Source organism: Cherax quadricarinatus, chromosome 77 (genome assembly GCF_038502225.1).
Source record: "Cherax quadricarinatus isolate ZL_2023a chromosome 77, ASM3850222v1, whole genome shotgun sequence".
In the NCBI taxonomy this organism is placed as follows: Eukaryota; Metazoa; Arthropoda; class Malacostraca; order Decapoda; family Parastacidae; genus Cherax; species Cherax quadricarinatus.
The window spans coordinates 9,337,461-9,354,108 of record NC_091368.1 but is presented as its reverse complement, the minus strand read 5'-3'; positions in this window follow the sequence as shown (position 1 = coordinate 9,354,108).

The following is a 16,648-nucleotide window of genomic DNA, read 5'->3' as shown; positions in this document are numbered from 1 at the left end:
GCTCATACTTCACCTTGTACACCCCATGCTCATACTCACCTTGTACACCCCATGCTCATACTCACCTTGTACACCCCATGCTCATACTTCACCTTGTACACCCCATGCTCATACTCACCTTGTACACCCCATGCTCATACTTCACCTTTTACACCCCATGCTCATACTCACCTTGTACACCCCATGCTCATACTCACGTTGTACACCCCATGCTCATACTTCACCTTGTACACCCCATGCTCATACTCACCTTGTACACCCCATGCTCATACTTCACCTTGTACACCCCATGCTCATACTCACCTTGTACACCCCATGCTCATACTCACCTTGTACACCCCATGCTCATACTCACCTTGTACACCCCATGCTCATACTCACCTTGTACACCCCATGCTCATACTCACCTTGTACACACCATGCTCATACTCACCTTGAACACCCCATGCTCATACACACCTTGTACACCCCATGCTCATACTTCACCTTGTACACCCCATGCTCATACTCACCTTGTACACCCCATGCTCATACTCACCTTGTACACACCATGCTCATACTCACCTTGTACACCCCATGCTCATACACACCTTGTACACCCCATGCTCATACTTCACCTTGTACACCCCATGCTCATACTCACCTTGTACACCCCATGCTCATACTCACCTTGTACACCCCATGCTCATACTTCACCTTGTACACCCCATGCTCATACTCACCTTGTACACCCCATGCTCATACTCACCTTGTACACCCCATGCTCATACTTCACCTTGTACACCCCATGCTCATACTTCGCCTTGTACACCCCATACTCATACTTCACCTTGTACACCCCATGCTCTCATCTTGTACGTTCTATGCCCGTCCTGTATACCCCATGACCATTTTTTTTACATCCTTGCCCATCTTGCTCACCCCATATTCGTCTTATACACCCCATACTTATCTTGTACACCCCATGTTCACCCAATAATCCCCATGTTCACCTTATGCTCACAATGCTCATATTATAAGCCCAATGCTCATCTTGTACGTCTTATGGTTAACCTGTACATCCCATGCTCAGATTTTAATGCTTTACGGGCATTTTTCCGGATTTTCTTATCAGGGACCACGACAAGAAAATAATATGACACATTTGACTTGGCGATTCCTTTCTTAGAGAATATTAATAAAGTATGAAGATATTTTAAATAATAGTAAAATATGATAAAATTGAGAAAAATTTCCAAACCCTTAAATGAGAAGTTGAATATGTATTTATTATTTAAATATGAAGAGCGTAGGAAGTTTATATATATATATATATATATATATATATATATATATATATATATATATATATATATATATATATATATATATATATATATATATATATATATATATATATATATATATATATTACTAAATGTAAAAGGAGAAACTTTCGTTTTTCCTTTTAGGCCACCCCGCCTCGGTGGGATCCGGCCGGTGTGTTGAAAGAAAGAAAGATATATATATATATATATATATATATATATATATATATATATATATATATATATATATATATAAATCAGAAAATTTAGAGGGAAATTCTTTAATGAATTGCAGTCCTGAGCCAAGTGACGTAAAAATATCAAGGAAAATAACTTTGACCAGAAAAACTGTTTACACCAGAGGGAAAAAAATGCATTTTACAATTAAAATTATATTCCAAATCTAAAATATTTACGTTGGAGACACCGTAACACAATAAATAATATGGTGGAGTGAACACCTTAAATAAGACTAAGTTTTAAAATGAACTATGGCAGACTAACAGCTAGTAGCTTGTAAATTGAATGATGCGAAAAAAATATTTAGTTCCCATGGACACAGTACACCGTACAGTAACCTTTACTTATTTGAGAGGTTTTGAATACTGACATCGAGTTCTTGGGTATATATCTGCCTGAGGTAGGAGCTGCAGGGTATCTACCTGCCTGGGGTACAGCTGCAGGGTATATACCTGTCTGGGGTAGGAGCCGCAGGGTATGTATCTGCCTGGGGTAGGAGCTCTAAGGTATATTATGTTTGGGTACATACCTGGCTATGGAAAGTATTGCTGGGTACTTACCTGCCTATGGAAAGTGTTGCTGGGTACTTACCTGCCTGAAGTAGGTGTTCTAGGGTGCATATAGTGCTCAACAAAGGCGATGATCTTGACGATAAACATTATTATAAGTGCTATAAGTGTTGCGAGGCTGAACGTAAGATGGTTGATGCTTAGCACATCAAAAATACTGAGCTCTTAATGCTCATAAACAACCTTGTTTAAAAGGCTGGACGCAAGACAAACAACATACTACCCTCAGGGAGTAATATTATGTTTAATAGGAAAGGTTACACCCTCAGGCGTCACACAGCGCCTGGGGATAGAAAGCAATCAGTCTCGACCCTAGGAAGAGAAAAACAATCCCAATTGCTTGGATTAAAAGCTCCTCACCAGTATCAGGGAGTCTCCCTTGAGGTTCACAGTTTCGTCTCGTTAAACTTTAAAACACCATAAAATCGTGAATTCTAATTATTTTCCAGCCTTCTCTGCTAATTTACATAATAAAATTCTCCACAATTTTCTATGAAAAGAATATAGTCTCAAGGAGCACTTTCTGTACGTCTACGTCTGAAATTGCTGCAGATGTCTGGAGCGCTGTAAAAGTTTATTTAACCCGGTATCACGTAAGTGACTGGAACTAGCGCTACAGAAGCAGGTTGGAGTAACAGGGAAAGCACAACACCGGATCAACGAATACTTGAGAGGAAGGTAACAACGAGTATCCGGGAAGAGGCACATAGGATTGAACAAGTGTGATGAGCGACGGTCCGCAGTTCGAGTTTGAAGAAGTTCGGTATAGTTCCGGCTCGGGTCTTTGCCAGAGGAAGTATTGTCACACCCTGTGCTGGAATGAGATTGAAAAAAAAAATAACGAATTCCAAGAAGGCACAAGTATTACATACACAGGGACATATTACAAGCCATTCTGGACAATACCACAAATTTGCTTCCTGTAAATAACTCAAACCACTAAACGTGCTCAAATTCAACCATATGTTGCTAATATAATAGATTTTAATAAATAATTGAAACCACATTCAAGCTACTGTGTACAGTAAAGCTTTTTAAAATGACTGATTGCGATTGTTACCTCATAATTACTTTGTAAATAGCTATCAAAACCTTGGGGTCCGGTCCCTGAACCCATTATGTGAATTTGTAATAATTTAATTACCGCCACAGGATGGGTATGGGGTGCATAATGAAGCTATTAAACCGTAGTGACCAAGTTTCCAGGACCAAATGTTTTCCATTAAAAAATACTTGGTTTGCATTTTGTGTCCTTTACAGCCATTACTACCGGAACTAGTAACGAATCTGGAGAAAGTTAAGCACACACACACACACACACACACACACACACACACACACACACACACACACATATATATATATATATATATATATATATATATATATATATATGTCGTGCCGAATAGGCAGAACTTGCGATCTTGGCTTAAATAGCAACGCTTATCTTGCCATATAGGACAAGTGAAAATTTGTGTATGCAATAATTTCGCCAAAATCATTCTGAACCTAACAAAAAAAATGTATTTGATTGTGTTTGTTTAGTAATTAATTATTGTAAACGTATTTAAGATATATTTAGTTGGGTTAGGCTAAAATAAATTGCTCTTGTTATAATAAGGTTAGGTAAGTTTTCTAAGATTCTTTTGGTGCAAAATTAAAAACTTTTACATTAACATTAATGGAAAAATATATCTTTAAATGTATAAGAGAAAATTTCAGAAAGGACTTAATTTTAAATGAGTTCTTGCTAATTGACCAGTTTTACATATTCGGCACGACATATATATATATATATATATATATATATATATATATATATATATATATATATATATATATATATATATATATATATATATATATATATGTTATTGATATATATATTGATATACATATATCAATAACACTGCGACTAGCCGAGGATTCGAGCCCATGTCGTTTTGGCTCTGTCTTGTGGTGAGCGAAAATTACATGACGCTCTAACCCACTGGACTACACAATCCTACTATGAATCAAGCACCCAGCAGAGCTAGGTGTTTTACCTTGAACTGATGACATACGGTGGTGTGGGTGCCTCTGAGCTAATTTCATTCTAATCCCCGTTTGGTGTACTAGCCTTTACAAGCAGTATTTATATTATTGTGACCACGAACGAGTGGTTCTGAATCAATAACAGCACTGCGACTAGCCGAGGATTCGAACTTATTTCGTTTTGGCCCTGCCTCGTGGTAAGCGAAAATCACATGATGCTTTAACACACTGGACAATACAATCCTACAAAGAATCAAGCTCCCAGCAGAGCTAGGTGTTTTATCTTGATCTGGGTACTTTCGTGAGTTGCTACTAATGAGTAGTAACGCAGATATATGGTGATTCATAGTTGTTATTGAGGGGTGACCTTTTTGGAAAACTGAAAGTAATTAGGGACTTTATCATTGTTATTGTTTTCAAACAAAAGTTCATCGATTTATGACACACATGTTTGATTTGGAAAAGCAAAAAAGTTATAACCCTTATATATATATATATATATATATATATATATATATATATATATATATATATATATATATATATATATATATATATTATATATATATATATATATATATATATATATATATATATATACATATATATATATATATATTTATATATATATATATATATATATATATATATATATATATATATATTTATATGTGTGTGTGATGACAGCTCGAAAGTCTTTTTGCATATTATTTATGACAAAACACAGCTTAGTTTTGTTGAACATTGTATTGATTATGCTCGACAGTATCACCAAGGCTGTTGAGGCACTGATTGCAATTCTACATAGAATTCTGTCGACTGATTACTCAGCCATTAATAAACTGTTGTTATGGAACTGTTCTCCTCCGTGGATCTTCAGAGGCCTGAGCGGATGGACATAGTTGGAGAAAGATCGAGGCTACATCTGTAATTTTGTCAGGAACAATGAAAGACAGACTTTTCGGTCTCTTGTAGTTATGATCATAATGAGAATAACGCAACGTTGTTCAGCCGTATATCCTTATTTACCTCTCAGTATTTACACCACAGGAAAAAATCATGAAACTGATTTCCTGGTGCACGTCGTCTCTGATCCAGTCAGGCACAATCTTGCTCTGAGACCGGCCACCGAGGCAATGATACCAGGAATTATTAATACATAAACGATTATAGTTCTTCCTTTAACAGTATAGCTACCGCTATTCAGGTTAGACCATTAACTTGATCGTAGTGAAAGAAAAAGATATTGCACAGTGGGAATGGCATACTTTTTTCCCATTTTAATAAATTTCCAATAGCAAAAAACGATGGGATCCAACATACCCTGGCAGCATCCACACACTTATTATTGGTCAGTCGTAACAACACGTCAGGTTGAGTTAGTACAGGAGAAGCTCACTTGGCCACTTGTTTGAAACAACAAACAGTGCGACGTGCGATGTATTGTCGCCGACCAGCTGGCGCTATCGAAAAACATTTATGCTTTCGTCGTGGAAAGAAAAAGGCATTAACATTTGACGTGCAATATGCGCCTATATTAGTCGTGCAGATGGCGCTGAAGGGGAAGCAATAACATTCTGATGGCTTCCAGTTCCCCAGAAAAATGAAGAGACTTCAGTCCCTTGACGCGACGTGTTTGCTTTAACATTTGATGAATTACCGAGGAAAACTTTGTGAAGGGTTCACACTCTGGCGCCTTATTTACTCAGAGGAGGAGGAGCGCTGCCTCACCTACTGAATTATTTCTTCATAGAGAAGGGCAATCTTAATATCCATATATATAAACTAATTTATATATATATATAATATATATATATATATATATATATATATATATATATATATATATATATATATATATATATATATATATATATATATATATATATATATATATATATATATATATATATGTCGTGAGGAATAGGCAGAACTTGCCATCTTGGCTTAAATAGCAACGTTCATCTTGCCATATAGGACAAGTGAAAATTTGTGTATGCAATAATTCCGCCAAAATCATTCTGAACCTAACGAAAAAAAATATATTTCATTGTGTTTGTTTAGTATTAAATTACTGTAAACAAATCTAAAATATATTTAGTTGGGTTAGGCTAAAATAAATTGAGCTTGTTATAATAAGGTTAGGTAAGTTTTCTAAGATTCTTTTGGTGCAAAATTAAAAATTTTTACATTAACATTAATGAAAAAAATATATCTTTAAACGTATAAGAGAAAATTTCGGAAAGGACTTAATTTTAAATGAGTTCTTGCTAATTGACCAGTTTTACATATTCGGCACGACATATATATATATATATATATATATATATATATATATATATATATATATATATATATATATGCACGACCCTCACAGTACACAGGTGATTTAAAAATATGCAAAACAAACACTCTGAAAGAATAGAGAAATTCCAAGCGCTTTCGGGACGACTCCCATTATCATAGTTCCTTGATAATGTGAGTAGTCACGAAAGCGCTTGGAATTTCTCTATTCTTTCAGAGTGGTTGTTTTGCATATATATATATATATATATATATATATATATATATATATATATATATATATATATATATATATATATATATATATATATATATATATATATATATACATACATATATATATATATATATATATATATATATATATATATATATATATATATATATATATATATATATATATATATAAATATATATATATATATATATCGTTTCGAATAGGCAGAACTTGCGATCTTGGCTTAAATAGCAACGCTCATCTTGCCATATAGGACAAGCGAAAATTTGTGTATGTAATAATTTCGCCAAAATCATTCTGACCCTAACGAAAAAAATATATTTCACTGTGTTTGTTTAGCATTAAATTAATGTAAACAAATCTAAAATATATTAAGTTGGGTTAGGCTAAAATAAATTGTTCTTGTTATAATAAGGTTAGGTAAGTTTTCTAAGATTTTTTTCGTGCAAAATTAAAAATTTTTACATTAACATTAATGAAAAAATATATCTTTAAACGTATAAGAGAAAATTTCAGAAAGGACTTAATTTTCAATGAGTACTTGCTAATTGACCAGTTTTACATATTCTGCACGACACACACACACACACACACACACACACACACACACACATGTAGCAACAAAATGCAAGGAGGCTGAGGAGAGGTTTGTTCCCAAGGGTAACAGGAATAATGAAAAAGCCAGGATGAGCCCATGGTTTACCCAAAGGTGCAGGGAGGCAAAAACCAAGTGTGCTAGGGAATGGAAGAAATATAGAAGGCAAAGGACCCAGGAGAATAAGGAGAGCAGTCGTAGAGCCAGAAACGAATATGCACAGATAAGAAGGGAGGCCCAAAGACAATATGAAAACGACATAGCAGCAAAAGCCAAATCTGACTCGAAACTGTTGTACAGCCACATCAGGAGGAAAACAACAGTCAAGGCCCAGGTAATCAGGCTAAGGAAGGAAGGAGGAGAGACAACAAGAAATGACCGTGAAGTATGTGAGGAACTCAACAAGAGATTCAAAGAAGTGTTCACAGAGGAGACAGAAGGGGCTCCAGAAAGACGGAGAGGTGGGGCACACCACCATATGCTGGACACAGTGCACACAACCGAGGAAGAAGTGAAGAGGCTTCTGAGTGAGCTAGATACCTCAAAGGCAATGGGGCCAGATAACATCTCTCCATGGGTATTGAGAGAGGGAGCAGAGGCGCTATGTGTACCCCTAACAACAATATTCAATACATCTATCGAAACAGGGAGATTGCCTGAGGCATGGAAAACAGCAAATGTAGTCCCAATCTTTAAAAAAGGAGACAGACATGAAGCATTAAACTACAGACCAGTGTCACTGACATGTATAGTATGCAAAATCATGGAGAAGATTATCAGGAGAAGAGTGGTGGAACACCTAGAAAGGAACGATCTCATCAACAGCAGCCAACATGGTTTCAGGGACGGGAAATCCTGTGTCACAAACCTACTGGAGTTCTATGACATGGTGACAGCAGTAAGACAAGAGAGAGAGGGGTGGGTGGATTGCATTTTCTTGGACTGCAAGAAGGCTTTTGACACAGTTCCACACAAGAGATTGGTGCAAAAACTGGAGGATCAAGCAGGGATAACAGGGAAGGCACTACAATCAGGGAATACTTGTCAGGAAGACAGCAGCGAGTCATGGTACGTGGCGAGGTGTCAGAGTGGGCACCTGTGACCAGCGGGGTCCCACAGGGGTCAGTCCTAGGACCAGTGCTGTTTCTGGTATTTGTGAACGACATGACGGAAGGAATAGACTCCGAGGTGTCCCTGTTTGCAGATGACGTGAAGTTGATGAGAAGAATTCACTCGATCGAAGACCAGGCAGAACTACAAAGGGATCTGGACAGGCTGCAGACCTGGTCCAGCAATTGGCTCCTGGAGCAAAGAAGACCGCAGACGGAGTACAGTCTAGGGGGCCAGAGACTACAAACCTCACTCAAGGAAAAAGATCTTGGGGTGAGTATAACACCAGGCACATCTCCTGAAGCGCACATCAACCAAATAACTGCTGCAGCATATGGGCGCCTAGCAAACCTCAGAACAGCATTCCGACATCTTAATAAGGAATCGTTCTGGACCCTGTACACCGTGTACGTTAGGCCCATATTGGAGTATGCGGCACCAGTTTGGAACCCACACCTAGCCAAGCATGTAAAGAAACTAGAGAAAGTGCAAAGGTTTGCAACAAGACTGGTCCCAGAGTTAAGAGGTATGTCTTATGAGGAGAGGTTAAGGGAAATCAACCTGACGACACTGGAGGACAGGAGAGATAGGGGGGACATGATAACGACTTACAAAATACTGAGAGGAATTGACAAGGTTGACAAAGACAGGATGTTCCAGAGACTGGACACAGCAACACGGGGACACAGTTGGAAGCTGAAGACACAGATGAATCAAAGGGATGTTAGGAAGTATTTCTTCAGCCACAGAGTAGTCAGGAAGTGGAATAGTTTGGGAAGCGATGTAGTGGAGGCAGGATCCATACATAGCTTTAAGCAGAGGTACGATAAAGCTCATGGTTCAGGGAGAGTGACCTAGTAGCGACCAGTGAAGAGGCGGGGCCAGGAGCTTGGACTTGACCCCTGCAACCTCAACTAGGTGAGTACAACTAGGTGAGTACACACACACACACACACACACACACACACACACACACACACACACACATATATATATATATATATATATATATATATATAAAGTTTTTCTTCTCCTCTTTTTTAGTAAATGTCTACAGGAGAAGGGGTTACTAGCCCATTGCTCCCGGCATTTTAGTCGCCTCATACGACACGCATGGCTTACGGAGGAAAGATTCTTTTCCACTTACCCATGGACAATAGAAGAAATAAAGAGGAACAAGAGCTATTTAGAAAAAGGAGAAAAACCTAGATGTATGTATATATATATGCATGTGCGTGTCTGTGAAGTGTGACCAAAGTGTAAGTAGGAGTAGCAAGATATCCCTGTTATCTAGCGTGTTTATGAGACAGAAAAAGAAGCCAGCAATCCTACCATCATGCAAAACAGTTACAGGTTTCTGTTTCACAGTCATCTGGCAGGACGGTAGTACTTCCCTGGGTGGTTGCTGTCTACCAACCTACTAAGAGAAGTAAATGTGAGGGTCTTGGCAAGAGGCGTGGAGTTAAAAGATAAAGAATCACACATAAAGTGGGAGTTGTCACAGTTGCTCTTTGCTGATGACACTGTGCTCTTGGGAGATTCTGAAGAGAAGTTGCAGAGATTGGTGGATGAATTTGGTAGGGTGTGAAAAAGAAGAAAATTGAAAGTGAATACAGGAAAGAGTAAGGTTATGAGAATAACAAAAAGATTAGGTGATGAAAGATTGGATATCAGATTGGAGGGAGAGAGTATGGAGGAGGTGAATGTATTCAGATATTTGGGAGTGGACGTGTCAGCGGATGGGTCTATGAAAGATGAGGTGAATCATAGAATTGATGAGGGGAAAAGGGTGAGTGGTGCACTTAGGAGTCTGTGGAGACAAAGAACTTTGTCCTTGGAGGCAAAGAGGGGAATGTATGAGAGTATAGTTTTACCAACGCTCTTATATGGGTGTGAAGCATGGGTGATGAATGTTGCAGCGAGGAGAAGGCTGGAGGCAGTGGAGATGTCATGTCTGAGAGCAATGTGTGGTGTGAATATAATGCAGAGAATTCGTAGTTTGGAAGTTAGGAGGAGGTGCGGGATTACCAAAACTGTTGTCCAGAGGGCTGAGGAAGGGTTGTTGAGGTGGTTCGGACATGTGGAGAGAATGGAGCGAAACAAAATAACTTCAAGAGTGTATCAGTCTGTAGTGGAAGGAAGGCGGGGTAGGGGTCGGCCTAGGAAAGGTTGGAGGGAGGGGGTAAAGGAGGTTTTGTGTGCGAGGGGCTTGGACTTCCAGCAGGTATGCGTGAGCGTGTTTGATAGGAGTGAATGGAGACAAATGGTTTTTAATACTTGACGTGCTGTTGGAGTGTGAGCAAAGTAACATTTATGAAGGGGTTCAGGGAAACCGGCAGGCCGGACTTGAGTCCTGGAGATGGGAAGTACAGTGCCTGCACTCTGAAGGAGGGGTGTTAATGTTACACTTTAAAAACTGTAGTGTAAAGCACCCTTCTGGCAAGACAGTGATGGAATGAATGATGGTGAAAGTTTTTCTTTTTCGGGCCACCCTGCCTTGGTGGGAATCGGCCAGTGTGATAATAAAAAATAAAATAATATATATATATATATATATATATATATATATATATATATATATATATATATATATATATATATATATTTATATATATATATATATATATATATGTCGTGCCGAATATGTAAAACTGGTCAGTTAGCAAGAACTCATTTAAAATTAAATCCTTTCTATAATTTTCTCTTATACGTTTACAGATATATTTTTTTCATTAATATTAATGTAAAAAATTTTAATTTTTCACCAAAAGGAACTTAGAAAACTTACCTAACCTTTTTATAACAAGCGCAATTTATTTTAGTCTAACCCAACTAAATATATTTTAGATTTGTTTACAGTAATTTAATACTAAACAAACACAGTGAAATATATTTTTTTCGTTAGGTTCAGAATGATTTTGGCGAAATTATTGCATACACAAATTTTCACTTGTTCTATATGCAAGATGAGCGTTGCTATTTAAGCCAAGATCGTAAGTTCTGCCTATTCGGCACGACATATATATATATATATATATATATATATATATATATATATATATATATATATATATATATATATATGTATATATATATATGTATATATATGTATATATATATATATAATATATATATATATAGGATGGGGTCCACCTCTGGTGTAAATTGTGGGACCCATAGCCTCGGAGAAGTGGATAAAAAGGCTTCAAGGAAGAATATATATATATATATATATATATATATATATATATATATATATATATATATATATATATATATATATATATATATATGTATATATATATTTCTTTCAATACAACGGCCGTATCCCACCGAGGCAGGATGGCCCAAAAGGAAAAACGAAAGTTTCTCCTTTTACATTTAGTAATATATACAGGAGTAGGGGTTACTAGCCCCTTGCTTCCGGCATTTTACTCGCCTCTTACGCATGGCTTACGGAGGAAGAATTCTGTTCCACTTCCCCATTGAGAATATATATATATATATATATAAATATATATATATATATATATATATATATATATATATTTATATATATATATATATATATATGTATGTATATATATATATATATATATATATATATATATATATATATATATATATATATATATATATATATATATATATATATATATATATATATATGTAAGAGTTGTTTGGTTCCATGGACCACACTGAGGCGGCCCAAAGCAGCAGCTGCAGTGTTGTTATTGATCATTATCACTCGCCGTGGGTACAATAATATGTGTGTGTGTGTGTGTGTGTGTGTACTCACCTAGTTGTAATCACCTAGTTGTGCGTGTGTGTATGTGTGTGTGTGTGTGTGTGTGTGTGTGTGTCTGTTCGTGTGTACTCACCTATTTGTAGTTGCAAGGGTCGAGACTCAGCTCCTTGTCCCGCCTCTTCACTGGTCGCTACAAGGTCCTCTCTCTTCCTGCTCCATGAGCTTTACCATGCCTCGTCTTAAAACTATGTATGGTTCCTGTCTCCACTATATTACTTGCCAGACTATTCGACTTCCTGACAACTCTATGACTGAAGAAATACTTCCTGATATCTTTTTATCTTGATATGTTGACGTGCTTGACCAAGTGTGGGTTCCAAACTGGTGCTGCATACTCCAGTATGGGCCTGACGTACACGGTGTACAGTCTTGAATGAATTCTTACTGAGGTATCGGAACGCTATTCGCAAGTTTGTCAGGTGCCCATACGCTGCAGCAGTTATCTGGATGTGTGCTTCCGAAGATGTGGTCAGTATTATACTCACCCCAAGTTGAGTGAGGTTTGCAGTCTTTGGCCACCTAGCCTATACTCTGTCTGCGGTCTTCTTTACCCTTCCCCGATCTTCATGACTGCATTTGGCGGGTTAAATTTGAGGAGCCAGTATGTGTGTGTGTGTGTGTGTATGTGTGTGTGTGTGTGTGTGTGTGTGTGAAGAGACAATGTATTCGGAGAATGTATTTAAATAAGTGTTCTTTGTGGAATCCGCGGTAATACTTGGGTGCACCAGTAGGTACTAATATTACAATGGGGGAAGAGGTGAAAATACCACTGAGTGAGCTGGATACATCATAGGCGATGGGACCTAATAAAGTGTCACCAAGGATTCTGAGAGAGGAAATAAAAGTAATATCTGAACAACTAGCTAAGAATTACGAGCCAATGGATGCAGAACAGCGTATGTAGTCCCAGTATTTAATGGAAACAGAAACCCAGGAAGTACAGTCCAGTATCACTGACAGGCAATTATTACTGTATAAGTAAGTGGAGAAGATAATCAAGAGAGTGATAGTACACTTGGAAACAATAACCAGCATTGATTTAAAAATCTTGTCTTGCAAACCTGGAGTTCTATCACAAAGTAACAGAAGTGAGACAAGGAAGAAGAATGGGGAACTTGTATATATGTTTACTGAAAGAAAATATTTGATGCTGTACCTACACAAGACGGGAATACAAACTTTTGATGCAAATAAATTAGACACAAGTGCAACTCTTGGGTATCTTTATTGAGAAAACGTTTTGCCACACAGTGGCTTCATCAGTCCATACAAAGGAGAATCTTGAAGAACAGGAGGAGAATGAGGTAATCAGTCCCTCAACCTTGAGTCGATGTGGTCAGTCCATCAGTCTTGAGTAGAATACGGCATACGTGCGGAGAAGGAGCTTATAAACCGTTGGCAGGAGAGGTGCAGCAGTCATAGGTGGTGTCACATTTGTTCAATGAGGAAGTAGGTCGTGCCCAAGAATTAGGCAAGTGAAGAATTCCCAAGTATTAAGATCCCAAGAAGTTGCAGTGTCTGACAGGTTTGTAGATGAATGGTTCAGAGAACCGACATGTTGATAAATTAGACACAAGTGCAACTCTTGGGTATCTTTATTGAGGAAACGTTTCGCCACACAGTGGCTTCATCAGTCCATACAAAGGAGAATCTTGAAGAACAGGAGGAGAATGAGGTAATCAGTCCCTCAACCTTGAGTCGATGTGGTCAGTCCATCAGTCTTGAGTAGAATACGGCATACGTGCGGAGAAGGAGCTTATAAACCGTTGGCAGGAGAGGTGCAGCAGTCATAGGTGGTGTCACATTTGTTCAATGTGGAAGTAGGTCGTGCCCAAGAATTAGGCAAGTGAATTAGGCAAGTGGTTCTCTGAACCATTCATCTACAAACCTGTCAGACACTGCAACTTCTTGGGATCTTAATACTTGGGAATTCTTCACTTGCCTAATTCTTGGGCACGACCTACTTCCACACTGAACAAATGTGACACCACCTATGACTGCTGCACCTCTCCTGCCAACGGTTTATAAGCTCCTTCTCCGCACGTATGCCGTATTCTACTCAAGTTGAAAGTTGAAAGACACAGACTCATAAGGATGTCAACAGGGCCTTCTTCAGTCTCAGGGTGGCCGGGAATGGATTAACCTGGACAAAGAAGTTGTAGGCAAGGTTAATAACATGACAGGACTGACGAAGCTAGGAGGGAATTAATCTAGCATGCGGCAATCTAAGAGGCAGAGCGATGAACCGAAGCTCAACCCCCTGCAACCATATATTTGTAATCACATATAGCTACAGTATGTGCCGAGATGCTAGAACTGGAAGGATATTTAGTAGCGCCGATGAATCTGAAAGCTAGTTGACGGGGTACATGAGTCGAAGAAATTTATGAGGATCGAACCTTAGGCCAAGCTGCTTGTTCTGATCCTCTGCTCTACCTCTGTTCATCGTATAATGATAACTCAGCGATAAACCCACAAGGGGCATGCAGTACCTTTGTACAGTGAGAGCTACAAAACATTTGACAAGCGTTTATTATGTCTTTATGTACTATTAAACAGTGCTACAATTTCTGCTCACTGTATAGCCAAAACTTTACCATCAATGTATTTTTTCATGAATATACCAAAAACGTTTTTTTCATTTCTTATCTATATATCGAAAAATTATAATTGCTAGTTAAATTTCACGTAATAACGTCTTCCCCCTTTTGTTACTTTTTAAAATAATAATTTGCCTATATAACTTTCATGTTTAGATGATTTTTACATTGCGTCGCGTGTAAAATATTTATACTTACCATACCAATATTTATACGCAAACACTTTACTGACGCAACATTTTACGTAAACACCCTAAGTACACAATATTATACGTACATGACATTTTGTGAAGGCAGAAATTTTAAGCACAATATTTTACACACACAACTTACACGTTACAAACACGTTCACAGAATTTCAGGATGGCTACAGTTGAAGCTTAGCCTTCCTGGCTTTTCCAGTTCAGTGACTATCCCTTTACAACATTTTCTGAACTCATCTCGCATTTTTACAGTTTTGTCTGGCGGAATTATTTTCAACACTGGGTACAAATAATTTCCTCTACTGGATCTTAATAAAATTTTATATCATTTCACTTCTTTAATTAGTGTTCATTTCTCGCCTAGTTGTCGTTGTTTCTTTATTGAGCGATTTGACGTATCAGAAAACTTAATATTTGTTGTTCTCGATTATATTAGGTTAAGGGTAGGTTAGGCTAGAATTGGTTAGGTTAGGCTAGAATTGGTTAGGTTAGGCTAGAATTGGTTAGGTTAGGCTAAAACTGGTTAGGTTAGGCTAGAATTGGTTAAGTTAGGCTAGAACTGGTTAGGTTAGGCTAGAACTGGTTAGGTTAGGCTAGAACTGGTTAGGTTAGGCTAGAACTGGTTAGATTAGGCTAGGACTGGTTAGGTTAGGCTAGAACTGGTTAGGTTAGGCTAGAACTGGTTAGATTAGGCTAGGACTGGTTAGGTTAGGCTAGATTAGGTTGGTTTGTATAGGTTAGATTAGGTTTAGGTTAAGTATGGTTAGGATATTTAGGTTAGGTTCGTAAAAAACAACCTATCATTTTTTTAGGCCTAGCTCTATTACACAATATATTATAGTGTAACCCTGTTGTCAGGTTTTTATATACATCTAATAGTGAAAAATAATTAAAAAATAATTTAATTAAAATATTTTATTATTTAATTAAAAATAATTAGCTTAATTAAATAACTGAATTAAAAAAGTATGGATAATGCCTGGCAGGACGGTACATACCATGTAAGAACGTTCATTTCCTCGCGAATGATTATGTAAGTTGAAAGATGGAGTACAAACACTCTCAATCTGAAACTCATTTGCCAATTGTGAAATACAGAAATTCTCAAATGCTATATAGCATTTTACGATAAATTTAACATGCTACATTTTTATCAAAAATCTCCATATTCCCCCATTATATATTCATAGGGAAGCTCTAAGCCCGTAAGGATCATGCAGTGCCTGGGGATGGGAGGTAATTAGGTTTGTTTCGATGGAAGGGAGGGCTGCTACAATTCCTTGGACCAAGAATATTTTATTGTGAGTCAAGCACTCACTTCTCCTATCATTAAGGGACAGTCTCAATATAAATCACCTTGTTAGGTCTTCATCTCAACCAAAATGCTTCATATTCTTGTGTGTGTACAATTCCATCAAGTTGAAGAATAAAGCACATGTACAGTACTTTAGTATGTTTAGTATGTTTAGTATGTTTAGTATGTTTAGTATGTTTATTACTGTAAAGCTTCCCTCTCACTGAAGACTTTTTTTTAGCAGATTACAGGAGATTATAACACTGGAGACTGTAGAAGTTACTGGAGGTGATCTGTCCCTCAACCTTGTTAGGTAGTCAAAGAGAAAAGCAGAGATTATCGACAC